Source organism: Corythoichthys intestinalis, chromosome 14 (genome assembly GCF_030265065.1).
Source record: "Corythoichthys intestinalis isolate RoL2023-P3 chromosome 14, ASM3026506v1, whole genome shotgun sequence".
Classification (NCBI taxonomy): domain Eukaryota; kingdom Metazoa; phylum Chordata; class Actinopteri; order Syngnathiformes; family Syngnathidae; genus Corythoichthys; species Corythoichthys intestinalis.
In genome coordinates, this window is record NC_080408.1 from 52,802,225 (window position 1) to 52,815,441 (window position 13,217).

The following is a 13,217-nucleotide window of genomic DNA, read 5'->3' on the forward strand; positions in this document are numbered from 1 at the left end:
CAACTCCTTTAAGTAACTGTTAAGTTATGTAGTTAAATGAAAAACACATAAATGATTTATTGAAAAATACGTAAATGGTTTAAGTAAGATTTACAGTATATAAAACTACATGAAGAAGTTAAGCAATTCGTATTCAAATCTTTTACATGCAAAATGTGTAACCACTCAAAAAAATGAAACTTATGCAAGAATCTTATTTCAAGTGGTTACACACAACTGCATTAAGTAACTATAAAGTTATGTCGTTGAATGAAAAATGCCTAAATGATTTAAGACTTAACAAACTACTTGAACAAGTTAAGCTATTCCTATTCAAACCTTTTACATGCAAACTCTGTCGCTACCTTTTGTTTTCTTACAATAGAAGTGTTAATTTTAAATATTCATTGGGATGTTTTTAATATCCTGGATGAGTGGGGGACCCTAATGCAGAACATGGGTCCAAGCAATTTCAGCAATTGCGAAGCAATGGTAATTTTACTCTACTGCTGCACTTGTAAGTGGTAACAGAGGGGCTTTACATCCCTTAATAAGCACAGAAGTCAGGCTTATGTTTTCTCAACTGAACACACTCCAGCTATTTACAGACAACACTACTTACAGTTGTGGTGTCACTTCACCCACAAGTCTCAGCGCCGTCTTTGTATTCTGGCGCGTGCGCCTAAACTGGATGTGGCTGATTAACTCTGCTAGTACATTTAAATCTGCCAGGGGTGTCTATGTTCAACTCACTTAATTGACACTGCACCAAGAGCAATCATAACACTGCTAGTGTTAAAACAACACCCAAATCAACACCAATCAACTCAAAAGTAATTTACACCAAAAAAATCAACTCCACAGATTTTACTGTGTACGGCATCCTAAGAGGGACAAAGGTCATACAATTTGTGAAAACATATTACGTATATATTAAGCAATGCTTTTTCATAAGTGTTTTAATTGACTCTCTTACATGATAAATTCAACAATGGGTTCAGTAATTTGTAGAAACACAAAGCTAATATGTAGTATATAATGAAAAACACCATTTAAAATTCAATTTAATTTAATCAAGTTACGTAAATATTAAGCAATGCTTTTTCATAAGTGTTTTAATTGGCTCTCTTACATAATTAATGAAACAATGGATTCAGTAATGTGTAAAAACACAAATCTAACGAGTATATGCGCATGTGTGTACATGCACACATAACTAGCAACGTGTGGCTATTTTTTTTTCAGCATAAGAATTTCCCTATCAAACCCTATGATTTCATGAATCAAACCCTGCTAATATTGGTGGAATTTATAAAATTCAATTTCGATTTTTCAAATCTAACAACCTTTTGACAATGGGACCGTTCCCAAAAATGAAATGAAATAAAATAAAATAAAGGCAATAAGGGCCTTGTGGCACCGTCTTTGTCGGCACTCGGAGCCCTTTTATTGGGCAGAAACCATTTATCGATACTACACGAGTCTCACATGTAGACCAAGCTATCTATAAAGTGACCATCAGGCTGCTTTATTCTGGTGATGCCTGCACTCTATCTATGCTTAGTGAATTTTCAACCCATGTGTGTGAATTAGAGATAGTAAATGAAGTTTCGTCACACCCTTGTGGGAGAAACACAGTCTCTTAGTCACTTGTGCTGGCAAGCAAGGAAAACTGAAAACTGTGACTAAGCACAGTGAACCCACATTTCAGTCTGAACATCTTTTGTATGATATTAAGCATTGGTTGCTGTGTGAAACAATTTTTTTCTAAAAATACATAAATAGGGTTCAATGGTCGCGCCATTGTCATACTTGTTCCTTTTGAAGCCCAGAAAGGCTCACACCATTCTCCCTGGTGTAGCAACAAAAGCCTGCAGCACATTGGGCTAGTGTGACGCGAAAAATAAACAAATTAATCCGCAAAATCAGCTGGATCCACAGTCCTTTTGCATACAACAGTATGGCTGAAGAGTAAAGATATCTTCCGTTGGGCTGGTATGACGCGAAAAATTTAAAAAAATTTAAAAAATCCGCAAAATCAGCTGGATCCGCAGTCCTTTTGCATACAACAGTATGACTGAAGAGTGAAGATATCTCCCGTTAAGGTCAAATTCGCCTTCTTCCCCAATCTGAGACCGTGGCCGGATGTCTCTCATTTTCGTAGCACGGGATTTTAAAAAATTGAATAAATATAGCGATCGCTTCTGCACACATCCAAGTGGTCCATTTCATTCAGCAGCATAAAATACCGCATGTAATATAAAATAAACATGCTTTTCTGTGTCACAGGCACTTTAACAAAGACAAGCATTTGTCTATGTTATTCTTTTAAAATATTCACATTATGAAGGCGGCATGGTTGAACAGTGGTAAGCACATCCACCTCACAGTTCTGGGATCGTGGGGTCAATATGGCTCCGGGCGTCCTGTGTGGAGTTTGAATATTCTTCCTGTGCCTCCGTGGGTTTCTCCAGCCACATCCCCCCCCAAAAAACGTGCATGGTATGCTGATTTAACACTCCAAATTGTCCTCAGGTATGAGTGATTGCGTGAATGGTTGTGTGTCTATATGTGTCCTGCAACTGGCTGGCAACCTGTTCAGGGTGAACCCCGCCTTCTGCCTGGAGTTAGCTGTGATAGGCTCCATCATTCCCACAACCCTCGTGAAGATAAGTGGTTCAAAGGATGAAAGAATTATATGAATCTTATGGAGAGTGATTAAAAGTGTGGCGTTAAAGGTGATACAATGAAAAATGTGGGTGCGCCTACATTTTGTGCTGGTGCAACGTAAGAAAAAAGTTAGGTGTAACGAATGCAAAAAGTAAATGGATCCTTGAAAATATACAGTGGGGTAAATAAGTATTTAGCCAACCTCTAATTGTGCAGGTTTCTACCACTTGAAAATATTCGAGAGGCCTGTAATTGTCAACATGGGTAAACCTCAACCATGAGAGACAGAATGTGGAAAAAAAACAGAAAATCACATGGTTTGATTTTTAAAGAATTTATTTGCAAATCATGGTAGAAAATAAAGAAATATAAAATATAAATAAATAAATAAATAAAAAATATTTGGTCAGTACCAGAAGTTAATCTCAATACTTTGTTATGTACCCTTTGTTGGCAATAACGGAGGCCAAACATTTTCTGTAACTCTTCACAAGCTTTTTAGACACTGTTGATGGTATTTTGGCCCATTCCTCCTTGCAGATCTCCTCTAGAGCAGTGATGTTTTGGGGCAGTCGTTGGGCAACACGGACTTTCAACTCCCTCCACAGATTTTCTGTGGGGTTGAGATCTGGAGACTGGCTATGCCACTCCAGGACCTTGAAATGCTGCTTACGAAGTCACCCCTTTGTTGTAGAGCCTAGTTCGGGCCTAAAAAATCCAGCCCGACCCGACACGGCCCGCTGGTATTGAGGCCCGACCCGGCCCGAGCTCGATCACTTAACTAGATTTGCAGGCCTGAGCCCGAAAAACCCGATTTTTTTTTTTTTTTTTTTTGAGTGACGCGGAAAAAACGCAGCAGCAGCAATTTATTTTCATTTCTTCGAGTTGGCAGAAAAAAACGCAAGTTTTCTTAATGTTTAAATAATCTACATATTTTTTTTAGAATTATCAAAGCATTCACACAACGAAATAACGCTGGGAAAGTTTGTTAAACATATTTCTGAGTGTGTGGGATATTGTTCTCACATGGACGCGCCTCTCTGACAAGGAGAGGGAACAGGAGAGGGCGGCGCCTCGGCCGTGCAGCGGGAGGACAAGAAGAAAAAGCGGCCGGCGCCACGGCGTTCGTGCACACGCACAAGCAAAAGCGCAATACAGAGAGCCTGCTCTCCATTTTATTTTTTTTTTTTTATTTTTTTTTTTTTGGAGTGACGCGGAAAAAACGCAGCAGCAGCAATTTATTTTCATCTCTTCGAGTTGGCAGAAAAAAACGCAAGTTTTCTTAATGTTTAAATAATCTACATATTTTTTTGAGAATTATCAAAGCATTCACACAACGAAATAACGCTGGGAAAGTTTGTTAAACATATTTCTGAGTGTGTGGGATATTGTTCTCACATGGACGCGCCTCTCTGACAAGGAGAGGGAACAGGAGAGGGCGGCGCCTCGGCCGTGCAGCGGGAGGACAAGAAGAAAAAGCGGCCGGCGCCACGGCGTTCGTGCACACGCACAAGCAAAAGCGCAATACAGAGAGCATGCTCTCCATTTTTGTTTTTGTTTTTTTTTTTTTAAATAATTTATTAGTCCGGCATGGCGGCCCGACCCGACCTGACCCGAACGTGAATGCTTAAATTGTCGGGTTCGGGTTCGGGCACAAAATCTAACCTCTACTTTGTTGCCCTGGCTGTGTGTTTGGAATCATTGTCATGCTGAAAGACCCAGCCACGTCTCATCTTCAATGCCCTTGCTGATGGAAGGACATTTTCACTCAAAATCTCTCGATACATGGCCCCATTCATTTTTTCGTTTACACCGATCAGTCGTCCTGGTCCCTTTGCAGAAACAGCCCCGAAGCATGATTTTTCCACCCCCATGCTTCACAGTGGGTGTGGTGTTCTTCGGATGCAATTCAGTATTCTTTCTCCTCCACACATGAGAACCTGTGTTTCTACCAAAAAGTTCTATTTTGGTTTCATCTGACCATAACACATTTTCCCAGTTCTCTTCTGGATCATCCAAATGCTCTCTAGCGAACCGCAGACGTGCCCGGACGTGTATTTTCTTCAGCAGGGGCACATGTCTGGCAGTGCAGGATTTGAGTCCCTGGCGGCACATTGTATTACTGATAGTAGCCTTTGTTACTGTGGTCCCAGCTCTCTGTTCACTAGGTCCCCCTGTGTGGTTCTGGGATTTTTGCCCATCGTTCTTGTTATCATTTTGACGCCACAGGGTGAGATCTTTCATGGAGCCCCAGATCGAGGGAGATTATCATTGGTCTTGTATGTCTTCCATTTTTCTAATAATTGCTCCCACAGTTAATTCCTTTACACCAAGCGTTTTACCTATTGCAGATTCAGTCTCACCAGCCTGGTGCAGGTCTACAATTTTGTCTCTGGTGTTCTTCGACAGCTCTTTGGTCTTGGCCATAGTGGAGTTTGGAGTGTGACTGACTGAGAAGTTGTGGACAGGTGTCTTTTATACGGATAATAAGTTAAAACAGGTGCCATTAATACAGGTAACGAGTGGAGCCTCGTTAGACCTCGTTAGAAGTTAGACCTCTTTGACAGTCAGAAATCCTGCTTGTTTGTAGGTGACCAAATACTTATTTTCCACCATGATTTGCAAATAAATTCTTTAAAAATCAAACAATGTGATTATTTTTTCACATTCTGTCTCTCATGGTTGAGGTTTACCCATGCTGACAATTACAGGCCTCCCTAATCTTTTCAAGAAGGAGAACTTGCACAATTGGTTGTTGACTAAATACTTATTTGCCCCACAGTAGATATCAATGTTATTTTTTTTCCAATATCGTTCAGGCCTAAAATACATGCAGTGCTTGCACCCCTGCAATTCTGTCAGCGAATGCTCAATTTCTCCCAGAAAATGATTGCAATTACAAATGGCAGTTTGGAGAAGGCACCCATCAAATCTCAGAGACCTGGAGCAGTTGGCCAAAGAAGAATGGTCGAAAATTCCAGCAGAGCATTGTAAGAATCTCATTGACGGATACCGGAAGCGGTTGTTCACAGTTATTCTAAAGGTTGTGCTACCAAGTATTAGGCTGACGGTGCCAATACTTTTGTCCCGTCCATTTTGGAGTTTTGTGTAAAATGATAATGATTTTTTTTTTTTTTCATTCTCTTTTGTGTTGTTTTTTTTTTTCGCAAGCAAAATAAATGAAGATATAACTACCAAAGCATTTGTAATTGCAATCATTTTCTGTGAGAAATTGAGCATTATCTGACAGAATTGCAGGGGTGCCAATACTTTTGGCCAGCACTGTGTGTATATATATATATATGTATACATTGGGGAGAACAAGTATTTGATACACTGCCAATGGGTTTTCCCATTGACTGTGTATCAAATACTTGTTCTCCCCACTGTATATATATATTTTTTCGGAATCGGATTGGGAGTCTGTATCGGCAGATTCTCAAAATCAGGTGACAAGATGCCAAGTACAGTATCTGCATATACTTGATGGTGTTGGGCTGAGAGAGAAATAATATACTATTGTCGAAACAAAAATCAGACACTGTAAGCAGTCAATCATTACATGAGTCTTCTTTTCATGGAATACTTTTTTACTTGTACTTGAGTAGATTTTTTTTTGAATGAGTAGTTTTACTTTAGTAATATTTTGAAGTGACACTATTCTTGAATAAAAAAAATTGGCAATTCTACCCAGCTCTGGAAATACGTGATACATAAGGCAAATTATATTTACGCTGGCATGTGTGGGCAAAAAGCCTAAGTTAGCATTCTGTGTCAATGTTTATAAACTAAAAAAAAATTACTATAGAAATCTTGTCAATGAACCAATGTGGGATTATTTGTCATTTCTGAAGCAAGGTTCGACTGTATAGAAAGTGGTGTGGGAGTGACAGATTGTGAGAAAAATAGCAATTAAATAACGACCTGTAGAGCAGAGTGGCAGTGGGATCAGGGGAGAACCAGAGTCATGGTGCAGGAGTAAATCATGTGAGAGTCACGTTGAGGAAAACATGAGAGAGTAAAGACAAAAATGTAGGACAATGAGACTGGCAAAACCCATATTTTAAACCCATAAATTAGTGTACAGAGGAATCAGGCAATGAACTGAGGGCCCCTTTCTAAGTGTCAGACACCACTGACCTTGGAGGAATTAACACAATTGGGAATTTGAGACATTTTGTAGTGTCTCATAGGGGTGGAAACCACTGAGTAGCTCACGAGAGAGTACAATTTGCAATGCAACACTCACAATAAGGATTATCACACGATTTGGCGATGCAACAATTATTAATACAGAGGTCAGGAAATCATTCGATATTTTACAATACAACTCACCAGTGGTGGATGAAGTACTCACTTATTTTTATTGAAGTAAAAGTACGGATGCAGGTGCAAAAAATTACTTAAGTATCTAAAAAAAAAATTCAAGTAAAAGTACAAAAGTACTTGCTTTAAAATTTACAGGTAAAAAGTAAAAGTGCAATGGTGTAATGCAAAAATGTAATACACACACACACATATATACAGTACATATACATACATACATTCATACATAGAGAGATCTAAGTCAATATTCAAAGAAAGAACCAGAAAATGCATTCATTCATTGACTGCTCTGTTTTAGTGCAGAATGGGGAAAAAAAACGAGCAATAAAATTGACTGCACTGTAAACAGAAGCTTGACAAGCTCAAAAACTTCAAAAAGGGCTTAACGGCTGATTGCAAGCAACTGTCAGGTGCATACCACCACCTACTGTACAAGAGTGTGGTGGTTTTCATTGGTCAATATTTTGTTCACCTGTCTAATCTTGCTTGTACTCGTGTTGCTGCGTCTAGTGCTCAGTTACGATACATTTGCACGGGGCTTATTGATTGCGCCAGAGGCATGAAAACCATAGCCTGGAACTTTAGACTCACCACTGTTCCAGCTATAGAGTCTGTCGACTGTTCCGTGGATCAAATTTCCAGGGCAGAGCAAGCCACAGCAAACAGACAACGGAGTGGACCAATCAGCGACGGACGGACGTGACTTTAGTAAAGCGACAAGAAACTCTAGCGGGAGGACGTAAACATATGAGGAGAGCGGAAAACGGAGAAGTTTATTCATGGCGAGCGCGAGACACACTGTTGGTTTTAGCGACTCAATATGTTTTGGTTATTTAAAACTGAATTTCGCGTGGATAGGAACATATTCTTGGCTCTCCCATCTGCCATCAATATTGTTGTAGACGAATTCCGACGCGCAAGAGTGACGTTGCTCGTTAAGAACACGTCACCCAAATAAACAAATCTGATTGCACGGACTATTTCGTCCGGGCTCGAGAGGCCAATAAGGAGCTGGGTTCCAGATTCTATAGCTGGAACAGCTGTGAGTCTGGAGTTCCAGGCTATGAAAACGAAACTACTGTATCAATTCACAATAAGGAAAAAAAGAAAACAAACAAAAGTAACATGTAAAGCAGGTGACAATTGGATAAGGAGCGGAGTAGAAAGTACGGATACCTGCTGTAAAATGTAGTGAAGTAAAAAGTAACACTTCATATTTTTACTCGAGTAAAGTACAGCTACACAAAAGTGTACTCAAAGGGGAAATTCAGGATTTTTTACATCAGGCTTAATCTTCTAATTAGCGAGGATTTAATCAGTCGGTGCAGTTGATTTCAACAAAATTCTGTGTAGTTTGTTAGTTGTTTGTTAGTTTCAGGGCTCCGGAGTGGCTAAGCTAGTGGGAGTCAATTGGACCAAGCATGGCAATAAAAAACAACATATGCACGCATGAAAATCATCAATGACCCATGCAATGAATAGTGTTGGCTATCTTTTCAGGATAAAGATATTAAAACCTACCACTGCATGTCAATAATTGCAGTACGAACAGCAACATTTGCAATCCAGAAGCTATGCAGTGGAGCAGGGTGAAGTGATATCACATCGGGTTTTTTTAACCGCTGATTTTTTATGTCGTAGCCAGCAGCAAGTAACCAGTTTATATTGTTCCTCGTTATTCAAAGGGAATTTGTGAAAACTTTCCTTTGCCCATTTCCTCTGTCTGTTTCTACAGCCACTAAATGCACATTTGGCCATGTTGCCGGCCGTCAGTTAACTCAGGAGACTGATGCTGCATTTGAGAAAGGTGGGGAGTCAGCGTTTCCAAACTCCGATCCGGGAAAATATTATTGGAACACCTCCACTATTTGATTGTTTACGAGAAGGCAGGTTTGCTGGAGGTCAAAATGTCTTTTGATGGCCAAAATAAAAAACAACTTGTCGCGATCAGCGATCTTTGCTGTTTACATTCTCTTGGAACACTTTGAGGTCGCATGTGGTATCCTCCGAGCAGGATAAGTCTGACTTCCCAACTTCCTTGAATGCAGCTTGGGCACGAGTGGCCGAAGCACTCCTCTCTATTGTGGTGGTTTTACGCATCTAAAAAAAATAGTCCTGCAGAAAAAAATGAGTTTGGTGTGACATTGTTTCGGCTCAATAAGTGTTTTTTTGAAAAATGATCTGTGCTTTGAATTTATTTGACTTTGTTGGATCTGTTCGTAGATCTGTATCATTTTTTTATTGGCATGCTAGGAAGGTGCCATTTACTCACGCTAGTTTAGCCATGCCGGAGACCTGAAACTAAGAAATAACTTGCAAACTGCACAGAATTTGTTGAAATCAACTCCACCAACTAATTAAACCCCTTCTAACTCGAAGATTAAGCCTAATGTCAAAATTCTGAACTATCACTTTAAGTAGAGTAACTAAGTACTTTTACTTCATTACATTCCACTACTGGAACAGAAAAACTAGCTCTTTCCATCTTCCCACTGTCAATTTCAATGAGTTTATCACTAGAAAACTCCAATCCGTTTGAAGTGGGTGTTCCCTTCGTCTGTTACCGTGGCAGAAAATGAGTTAATCTTGGGGCATTTCAGGTCCTTTCCTTTTGATTACTGATGATATCCTGTTGATGAAAGACTGGCTGCGAATGCTCTGATTTCAGTGCCACTGACGGCTCCAGATGTCCAATCCATTTGGACTGGGAGGGGCGAATGAATGAAATGATTGGCAGCTATTGAGCTAACATTGACACTATTCTAGTGGAATATTTTGGTAGCAGCCTGAGTAACATATCAACAGACAAAAGCCTCCAGTCGATTTCTTCACAAAGCCAAGCTGAGAAAAGAAAGCCTGCTTTGCTGATACTAGCGGATATGGCGTAGATGTATCTTATAGCAGCAAGCTCAGGAGACATCCAAGAGAGGTGTAGTGTCTACTAATTGTCTTATCCAGGGAAACCAAGACAACGAAAGCTTTTGTACAATGATGAGAGCTGATCATTTGATTCAGGTGTGTTAAAGGAGGGAGACATGGAAAACAAGCTGGACAGGAGCTCTCGAGGACCGGACTTAGGCACCCCTGGGTTAAACATTCCAGGCTCAAAATTTCCATCACATGAGTGACACAGTTACCTTGGAAATGGAAGGTCACACTGAGGATAAATAGCCAGAATACACACCGTCTAGCCTCTCCTCTGGTAGTTAGCAGTCATTCATGCAATGTCTCTTTGTTGCTTTAGTAACTGGATGTACAGACTAACTCTAGACCAGGGGTAGCCAACTCCGGTCCTCGAGGGCCCCATCCAGCTTGTTTTCCATGTCTCCCTCCTTTAAAACACCTGAATCAAATGATCAGCTCATCAGTAAGCTCTGCAAGAGCCTGATAACGATCCTGATTATTTGAGTCAGGTGTGTTGGAGGAGGGAAACATGGAAAACAAGCTGGATAGGGGCCCTCGAGCACCGGAGTTGGCTACCCCTGCTCTAACTAACGTTTTCTTTTATACAGGTTAAGTATTCTTGAATGTTCAGGTGTTGAACACTTTCATTTGTTCATTTCATGCATTGTGCAGGTACACAACAGTAATATAAGATATACAGTAACCGAAATATATATTTCAGCTCATTACATTCAGTAAATTAATTATTCATTCATACGTTATTAGTGCCGCTTAAAGCAATACAGACCCCCTCAAGATTTAAAAGAGGTGTCATTCAACTAGTTGTCCGTCGACATATCATCACAAATGTTATGAAAATATTTTATAAAGTTTGAAAAGTTACCTAGTGTTGCTGTAATGAATTTATTAACTAATTGTGAACTGTTCAAAATATGTTAAATATAGCTTTCACACTGTTGAAACAGCACTTTTTCATTTTTCAAGTATTATTTTTCTTTTTTTTTTTTTTTTTATTTCAGATGATTTTATTTTGTTGTGATTTAAAAAAAAAAAAATTTTTATGCAAATACTAAACATTTCATTGAGTGTTATTTTTAATGTATCATTCATAATAAATTACATTCTCAATGTTTTTTAGATACCACAAATATAGCTCTGATAACCAGAATTCTAAGACATTTAAGAGAATCAAGTGAGACATGGATGAGATCTATTATAAGGTTAATATGTCTCGGATATATCTCATATAAGTTTCAGGTTTATCTCATTCCATTCTCTTAAATTCCACTTCAAAGAAACCAAGATATGCTTGAGCCAATTATGAGAACTCCTATATTTGTCTTCTCAAATATTGCTCAAATCAGATTCAGAATATTTATTGTCATTGTTACAAAAAGCACAACGAAACTTTGTTTGGAGCATCCATACAGCTGGTTTTCTCGAATCAATCTCCTTTGTCTCAGTGACATCTTTGCTCATTTTGACTCATCCCTTGCTCCTTAGGGTACCCTTAGAAGCACAAACTCCGAAACAAATAAGCATAGAGTGAGATAGATTTTAGATGATCACATTCGTCTCATGAGACGAGATTAGGCAACAGTTGAGCAACAAATGTTTGCTATAGGTAGACGTAAACACAGCACACAAATACATAGAACATCTAAACAAACAAATGTAATCCATCATTCACCTCATTTTTGTTTCACATTGTTGAATAGAGTATAAGAATATACACCATACATAAAATTCTTACCTTGTATTAAAACAGCTCAACTGTGACACCAAAAGGGATCCCCTTCTTGCTTCCTTCAGATATGGTATGGTTGTTAAAAGCTGTATGTACTTTGGCTCACTGGCCCCTACTTATTATCTGATTACACTCAGCCAGTTGGTGGGAGGGAGTTTTTTTTTTTTTTTGGTGACTGTGTGTTTGTGTGTAAGGGAGAGAGAGGGGGGAAAAACTGACTTTTCTGAGAGTTAGTTCAGATCGCAGCTTGAAGTGACCCTGATAGGATCTTTTTGTCTTTAACTGATTCAAGTGAGATGTTTTTTCACAATGGCCTGAACAGGCAAAGTTACATCGTAACACTGAATCTAAGGCTAAGTGCAAACCGCAGGCTGAAGTGACCCAATTCCAATTTTTTCCGCATTCATCCCACTCGAGTGAGGCACTATCTTGACGGTCTGAATCGCATGGAAGAGGACAATTTCAGTTCTGATCTAGGACCCTTTTTTGTGGGTTTAAATCCGATTTGGGCCACATTTTACAGATTGTCACTGTGGTCTGAACTCTCCCAAATCGGAATCCAGACGTTAGCAAAAGGTGAGAGAGTTGGTCAGGAGGGCAGCGAAAAGGGAGTTGTGCATTGAGGGACGGCCAAGCAAGGCTATGTACCATTAACGCTTGACTTGCACTCTCCTTTCACATTGAAGGCAGGCTTGGCCACAGTCGTAAAATAAATAAATAAATAAATAAATAAAAAGCCTCTGATGAGAATGCCCAGATTCTGGGTAGCAAACACTATTAATTTGATCTAAATAATGCTCCTTACTACTGTACTATAAAATAAAATAAACCTAAAAGGAAAACACTGAGAATATTTATTAAATGAAGTTAGTCTGCTTTGGTCGACTTGTGCGGCACCAGAAGATTCCATATCGGGTGAACAAAAGGTGGCACTGAACAGTAACGGCATTGAGCTTGGCAAAGCTTGGCATTGAGAGCAGAAGTCTAGGCATCAAAAAAGAGAAATGAAAACATTGTAAGTGTTAAGTGTTAGTTTTCTACATGTGTTTTGTGGATTTGGAGAAAGCATTCAACCGTGTCCCTCAGGGAGTCCTGAAAGGCATGCTTCGGGAGTACGACGTAACGAGCCCATTGGTAAGGGCTGTTCGGTCCCTGTACGACCAGTGTCAGAGTTTGGTCTGCAGTGCCAGCAGTGAAGATCAGCATTTCCAAATCTGAAACCATGGTCCTCAGCCGGAAAAGCGTATCATTCCCTCTCCGGCTCGGGGATGACATCCTGCCTCAAGTGGAGGAGTTCAAGTATCCTGGGGTCTTGCTCACGAGTGAGGGCAGGAGGGTGCAGGAGATCCACAGGCGGATCGGTGCAGCGTCTGCAGTGATGCACTGGTCCGTAGTGTTGAATAAGGAGCTGAGCCAAAAGGTGAAGCTCTCGATTTACCAGTTAATCTACGTTCCTACTCTCACCTATGGTCATGAGCTGTGGGCCATGACCGAAAGAACAAGATGCCAGATACAAGCATCCTATATTAGTTTCCTCCACAGGGTGTCTGTGCTCACCCTTAGAAATAGGGTGAGAAGTTCGGACAGTGAC

At 39.9% G+C, this 13,217-nt stretch overlaps 1 protein-coding gene across 1 annotated transcript in view; it reads right to left on the minus strand.

Annotated features, from left to right (window-relative positions):
- tfr1a (transferrin receptor 1a) overlaps nt 1-11,729 on the minus strand; it is a 149,769-nt gene extending 138,040 nt beyond the window's left edge. The window contains exon 1 of the mRNA XM_057857109.1: nt 11,633-11,729. The gene's annotated coding sequence lies outside the window, so the exon portion shown is untranslated. The remainder of the gene's footprint in view (nt 1-11,632) is intronic.
- Between the last annotated feature and the right edge of the window lie 1,488 nt (nt 11,730-13,217).